We start from the raw sequence: 7,427 nt of genomic DNA, 5'->3' as shown, positions 1-7,427 counted from the left end.
CACATCATATATGTTATTAGAGAATAAAGCAATTGTAAGTAATTAAGAGAATAAACTGTTTCTTGGTTGTTAGAATAGCATGGTATGTATTTATATCCTGGGGCCAAGAGACCCATCTCTATTTAAAATAATCTATTGTGAACATTCAGTATTATATATTATAGAAAAATAAATCCCTGAGGAATAAATAATTTGCTTTTAATATTAAAAAGTTTTATCTTCCTAATTTAAAAAGTTGATACTAAAAAGCCAGAACTCAGATTTTTTCCCCTTCTAGTTTTTTTTTTGTTTGTTTTCTTCTGTTGTTTTAATGGAGAGAAAGAGAGAAATTGCCTACTACTGATTTAAGCATATGGCCTCATCTTGGGAGCAGTCCCAAGGTTTTGACAAAAAGTGTAAAACATTAAAAATAGGACTTTATGTGCTACTTTTTGGGGCTTGGCTAGAGGACAGGACAATTACACAGTAGTTTTGTGAGCCCCCCGATGTATAATATTTATCTTTATTTGCTCTTCATTTATATTTAGTGCCTGTTGTAAAACTGTGTAAGGCTATGAAGTAACTTTGGAAGTTATAATGGGCAACAGCTCTTAATGGAGACTTTTTTTTTTTTTTTTACAGATTCACTTTGAAGAGTATTAAAGACACATTCAGCTGAAGAAAGCAGACTGTACGTATCATAGGCTTAATTCATACACGTAATAAAATCTTTCCATGTGCTTGCAGAAATAACACAAAGATCAATAACCGGAAGGAAGCCAGAGGGATGAAAATACATGGTAGATTAAGATTGTTTTGCACAAGACAAGAGAAAGAATATTTAAAGCTTGCTGACAGATTAATATGGTCTGCTTTGCATTTTGTCTGCTATATTACAAAAGAGTCACGTCTATTCTCAGAATTATAATCAAAGCCACTGAAGGAGAAAAGTAGGCATTTAGAAAAATGAACCTACTGGATGACTAAGGACCTTCAGCAAAGTAGTAGATTCTCAATAACATGTTATCACTCTTTACTTTACAAAGACCTCATCTTCAAGTTTTGTTGGACAACTAGATGTGTAGCCTGTGAAGTTCTGATAAATAATGATGATACATGATGATACCGATTTCTTTAATTCTTGCCTTTAAAAGATGTTGCAAGATAAAACAATGCAATAACTGGTTCTTGATATATTTGGCATTTAAAAAATACACACTTAGTGGAACTTACTCTAGACATTTAAAAGTAACATTGAGCTTATGAATATTTGCATATGAAAAGTGAAAAGAAAAGGATCATCTTAAGTGTAATAGTTCCCCATTGATAGCGTGAGTTAGGACAGTTGGTCTGCATGGCCATGTGAGTATCTCCATCACAGCTCCACCTGTTCTTCCCAGAGCTTTGTAAGTGATATCAAGAGATATGAGAAAACATTTGCAAGATAAGGCAGAATCTTTCTTTGGTCAAGGACGTGGAGATTGGGCAGGCTGAGTTTAGCAACTCAAGTTTCGTGATCAATGGCAAATAACATCAGGCCTCCATGTTAAGAAGTAATTGTGAATTTGAGATGCCAGAGAGCCCATGCTTGGTTAAAGGAGCAACTGTTGCTCAATTCCAATGTATGATTTTCAATCAATTTCCAAGAATTTCCTTGTGTTTAGGTTCTAAACAATCTGCTGTTAAAACCATGGGTACACGCTGGATGTTATGGTAATACAAAGGAAATGGTTAGACAATACACTTGTTTATGGAAGTTCCTGTGGTCCACCTACAAAAGACAAGTTAACAATCACAGTGGCTGCTGTTGTCAATCCTGGGCTGTTGTGTGCTGCAGGATTTTCACCCTGGCCATTCAACACAGTTCATGGATGTCATGTCTTTCCACTGATACTTTTTTAAAGATAGTTTTTATATAACCAAATCCTCATTCCATTTATAATGAGGTACTATAAATGAATTACCTGAAACAACATGTTTGTCTGTTATCTTTCACTGTTTCTACTTCACATTAATTTTTAGCTATAAAATTGATAAACTGATGTTTACTACGATCTCTTTCCCTCTTTTACTCCTTGGTTTTCAAATTTTATTTCAATGTCAGAGAATTTCCTTTACTAGGAACAATGTATTACAACACAATATTTAAAAATAAACTACTTGAATTTGGATGCCAATAATAATAATACAACCCAATGGAACTTGAGTTGTTAAACCCAGCCTTCCTGCAGTTTGATAATTATATTTCAGAGCTACCTCACCATGACTTCCTTGCAACTATTTTCCCTATAGACAAAATTAAAGCTGAATTCAGGAAGTTCCAGGGGGCTTTATACTTGCTGTTAATAATGTTATTGCTTTATTGATCAACTGTGTGGGTAGCATAGGCATAATTTTTAGTACACTTAACCTATCGTCAAAGTCAAGATCATAAAGCCTTCCAGCAACATCATAACCTTGGTTTTAAAATATCCCTTTTGAAAACATTCATTGAAATAGCACCTACTGTGAGTCAGGTAACAGGAAGAGTTGTAAAGAAGAAGAATATGCATTCTCCACCTTCACAGGCTAGTGAAGGTGATGGTGGATACAATTTAAAGGCAGTCAGAAAATAAAGATCATGTAATATATTTTGTACATTGACAGTACATTGACAAATGATTTTATACTTTGAACAAACATTTCAATATTTTAGTTTCTAATTATGAGGCAATTTCAAACAACTGAATATTTTCTCTTAACAATCAAATTTCTAATGTCTTATGTACTGTCAATGTGAAATTCATATTACTGACTCCACTTATCCCCCGTGCTGGAATGCTTATATATTGAATAGTATTTAGATTTGACAGTTACATTGGTAATTGTCTTGATTCCAAGGAAAGCATAGAAACATTTTTAAAAATGTAAGATAAAAAATTCAGGAGATAAATGTAATCATTCCTTATGTTTTTACAGTTATTGTCTTTCACTGGCTCTGAAGTAAGTTGTAACAAGCATTCTTTACTCCTGGTCTTGATACCAGTTCTGGCTAGGATGAGGAGGAAATTAGGAGTTTTATTTAACAGTTTCTCTAGGAAGCAGAATGTCATTATAACAGATACTGTCCTGGCAATCTTTATCTTGAGCAACCCTGTGCATACCTGTGTTGAGGTAGCCCAGATCATGGGGCTGGCTTTGTGCCACTCTGTCTTCGGCACTCCAGTGTCCTGTAGTGCCAGAAACCCAATCCTGAATTCTAATCTGTGGGCCTAAGACCCTGATGTTTTCCTCATGGTGCATGTCATCCTTCCCATATGACCAGTAACCTGTTACCCCTCTCTGAGAATCGTTAGGAGCCAGTCTTGTCATGTATCCTCCTCTTGGCCCATGCCATCTCTTTTTCTTCTTTTTCTTTTTTGAGACAAAGTCTTGCTCTGTTGCCCAAGCTGGAGCGCAGTGGTATGATCACGGCTCTCTGCAACCTTCACATCCCAGATTCAGAGAATCCTTCCACCTGAGTCTCCCACATAGCTGGGACTACAGGTGCGTGCCACCACACCTGGCTAATTTTTGTATTTTTTGTAGAGCTGGGGTTTCATCATGTTGCCCAGGCTGGTCTTGAACTTGATCAGCCTGCCTTGTCCTCCCAGAGCATCTCATCTTTTGGATTGGACCTTCTTGAGTAGTTGGACCTATGTGAACCAGGCTGACTACTCTATCTGACTTTGAAAAAGAAAATTCATTAATTTGTTGGCTACTCCAACAACAGGATTGAGTATCCAGTACTCTTTAATGTGGACTTCTCCTCCCTTCTCTGGGTGATAGTGAGGTCATCGTGTTCTGTGTTGTAACCTGTCTGAGAGTCAACAATATTTGCACAAAAATCCACAGTGTTTTAGAGCTTTTTAGAACGGAATTAGAATCCCCGAACTACCAGTTGAGTGGAGCTCCCCGGACATCATGCAGTCTCACTGCCACGGGACCGTATTAAGGAAATTAGCAAAATTTCAAGGTCAAAATCATTTGGCAAGGAATTCTTTTCCTTGCTTACATCTAATTGGTCTCTAGCCATGAGATATGCTCATATAGAATTCACTTCAGATTTTAAAAGTATGGAGTATGTGAGTTCTGGTTTTAACTGCTTCCTTGGCAATTAAATGTCTCTATTGGGAAAATATAAAGTTATACACATACTTACCGCAGGTATCATCATTTTGGAACCCGTCAATATTGTGTTCACTGAAGTGATCACAGTTGAATTCACATTTCTTATTTGTGTTTTGGTATCTTTTCACACAACTTTTTGTCTCATAAAAAGGTGGTTGTTGAAAATTTTGAAGCATGACTTGAAAGTTTTACAAATTATTATTATGACTTTAAACTGAGAAGGAAAAAAAGTGGAAAATATTTAAAAATTAGGAAACCCATGGCTTTAAATTAAAATTTTGGGATTCTCATCCCTATAGCACTGCTCTTGACTAATCTAAATACCTATAATAATACTGGGTTTAAATGTGAGCCCTTCTCTGCTGTACAGGGGGAACTGATTAGTGTGATTAACTAGAGGCATTTTCTTTGAATTTTATGCTTGGCTTCAATATAGATTTTATTGGATCCTCTTCCTAAGCCACCATCCATTGTTTTAGAAACATATATCACTCACTATAGCTAGGCAGCTGTGAAATGAAATATAGGATCAACTCTGTTTTTCACTCTGTTGAGGAAAAAAAATAATTTTAAACCTCTTATTTCACATTCTTATAACTTTTGGGGAAAACCATTCTACACCCTGTGAAAGTTCTAGTTTCTCAGTTTCATTTTCAGACCCGGGTGATCCCCTCTTCTGACACACATATAATTATGTTCTACATTCTGAGGATTTATTGAGTGTACTGCCAACTGGTCTTTAAAATGCGTTCTTCAAATCCTGCTTTTGCTTGAATAATGTCATCTCTATCTTCAGCATATGTTAACGACTGGAATATTAAAAGAAATTTGCCTGAGAAGTAAGCTATGTTTAAAAGCTGTTTGATGCTATATATATGATTTTACCTGGTGACATGGCTTGGCTCTGTGTCCCCACCAAAATCTCATCTTGTAGCTCCCTAATTCCCATGTGCTGTGGGAGGAACCCGGTGGGAGATGATTGAATTATGGGGGCGGGTCTTTCCCGTGCTGTTCTCATGATAGTGAATGGGTCTTATGAGATCTGGTGGTTTTAAAAACAGAGTTGCCCTGCACAAGCTCTTTTTTTGCCTGCTGCCATCCACATAAGATATGACTTGCTCCTCCTTGCCTTCCGCAATGATTGCGAGGCCTTCTCAGCCATGTGGAACTGTAAGTCCAATAATCCTCTTTCTTTTGTAAATTGCCCAGTCTCAGGTATGTCTTTATTAGCAGTGTGAAAATGGACTAATATACCTGGCATTTTAAAAAAGTACTATATTTATTGCATATAAGTGAAAATTTATAAAACTAACTATGTTAGTAAGGATAGAATAGGTTAGTCTTCTATGAAAAATAGCCGTGAAATGTGGTTTAAGACATACAGTGAAGGTTAAAGACAAAAACAGATTTATGTAATGATCACATAAATTCTGTTAAGGCTCAGGGAGCTTTTCAGAGTAGCTCCTCTCTCTATGTGATGACCTCTGTCTCTGTGATGAGAGGTCACTTGCTTCTTGTGGTATCTCCATTTCAACACATGGTTTCTACAGTTGCCTTTGTTAGAGAAGATAGGTTCTTGAATGTCTCAGCCTGGAGCTGACCTGCATTACTTCTACTTAGTTTTGACTGTCTAGAACCAGGTTTCTCAACTATGGCTGGGGTGAATAATTTGTTTTGGGGGACTCTCCTTGCACTGCAGGATGCATGCCAGCGTCCCTGGTGTCTACACACCAGATACCAGAGATGTCCCCTCTGGCTATGATAACCAAAGATACCTCTAGAGGTTGGGGTGGGGGTGGCAGTGAATGGAAAAATTGCTTTTGGTTGAAAACCAGTGAAGCAGAGGTAGTCATTTAGCTCTAACTGCAAGGTTGTTTTGGGAAGAATGGTCTTCTTGTGTTTACAGGACGGTGAGGAAAATCAGACATGGATATGCACTAGTAGACTGCAACATATTAGCTAATGGAAATACAGACTTTTCATCATTTCACTATGTATCTAAACATATGAAAAATGTTACTGTGTTTCAATTTTAACATAAAACAAAACAAATAATACTGCATGTCCAAAGTAAATTTAACAATTCTGAGCAATGACTTAAATTTTATTAAGTTGTAGAAAGAAACATTTGTGGTAAAAATATATTAAAAGAATTATTTAAAGAAGTTGAAATAATAATTATTGTATTTGACTATAGGAGGCTTAGGAAAAACACTAACAAATAATGTAAATATGAGCATTAGAAAGAGCAAACTAGTGTGACTATAAAAACTTGTTTAGCATCTCTGAACATATGTTTAATATTGAATACAATTTGTTATTAGTCATTAAAACAACCTCTTCTGGGATAGCCTAGTTCAGTGTATACTTGTTTACACATGTTAACCTTGGTAATATGCTTTGTAAATGTGTTGCCAAGTTGTATTTATTAGTCACAGACTAAAGAATATATATTAGTCACAGGATAATTAGAATGCTTTCAGTTATAAGGCTAGAAACCTAGTGGAACCATCTTCTGGCAGACACACACAGAGAGAGAGAGAGAGAGAGAGAGAGAGAAAGAGAAAGAGAGAGAGAAAGGAATTTTTCAGAAAGAGCTTTTGTTTTACAATAACAAAGCTTTGTTTATTGTTCATGTTACATTCTGGCTGTAGCTGTCCTCCACATATCTTCTCATTCTGGGGCACAGTTTGAAGGAGCAGCCCCTGTCTTAGACTTATGGAAGAGAAAAAAATAATCATAGAACAAGCTGATGGATCTTATGGTCTCTAGTGGACATATCATATATTCCTTCTGCCCATATTCAATCAGTTAAAGCAAACCATATGGCCATGCATGCTGTCTGTCAATGGGTGAGGGAAGTATCTCCTTCCACAGGGAGGTGCTGCCGGTGACATGACCATAGGAGGGTTATAGGTCCTCTTACAGAGAGGACAAGAGATCATTGTGAACAATAATATCATCCATCACAGATGTTGAGATGGCTCACTGAAGACAGGGACAGAACTAAAACTGGGCACAATTGCAGTCATCTCTGCTTCTCTGTTTTAGCTACATTCTTTCCAGCTATGAAGAGGAAGTCAACAGCAGTCCTAGATTTATACTTCCCCAATTAGCAAAATAAATAAATAAATAAATAATTTAATTAAATTAAATTAAAATGAAATGACTTCTCTTTGCTTTACAATAACATGACTGACCATTCCCATGTGTCTAAAAATAGTGTGGCTAAAAGTACAGGAATGAGATTTCATCTGGCCTATAGTCATGTCTTGACTGGATGAGAAACATTTCCCTGA

The sequence above is a fragment of the Rhinopithecus roxellana genome, chromosome 13, assembly GCF_007565055.1.
Source record: "Rhinopithecus roxellana isolate Shanxi Qingling chromosome 13, ASM756505v1, whole genome shotgun sequence".
NCBI classification, from domain to species: Eukaryota; Metazoa; Chordata; class Mammalia; order Primates; family Cercopithecidae; genus Rhinopithecus; species Rhinopithecus roxellana.
Note: the sequence above shows the minus strand (reverse complement) of the source record.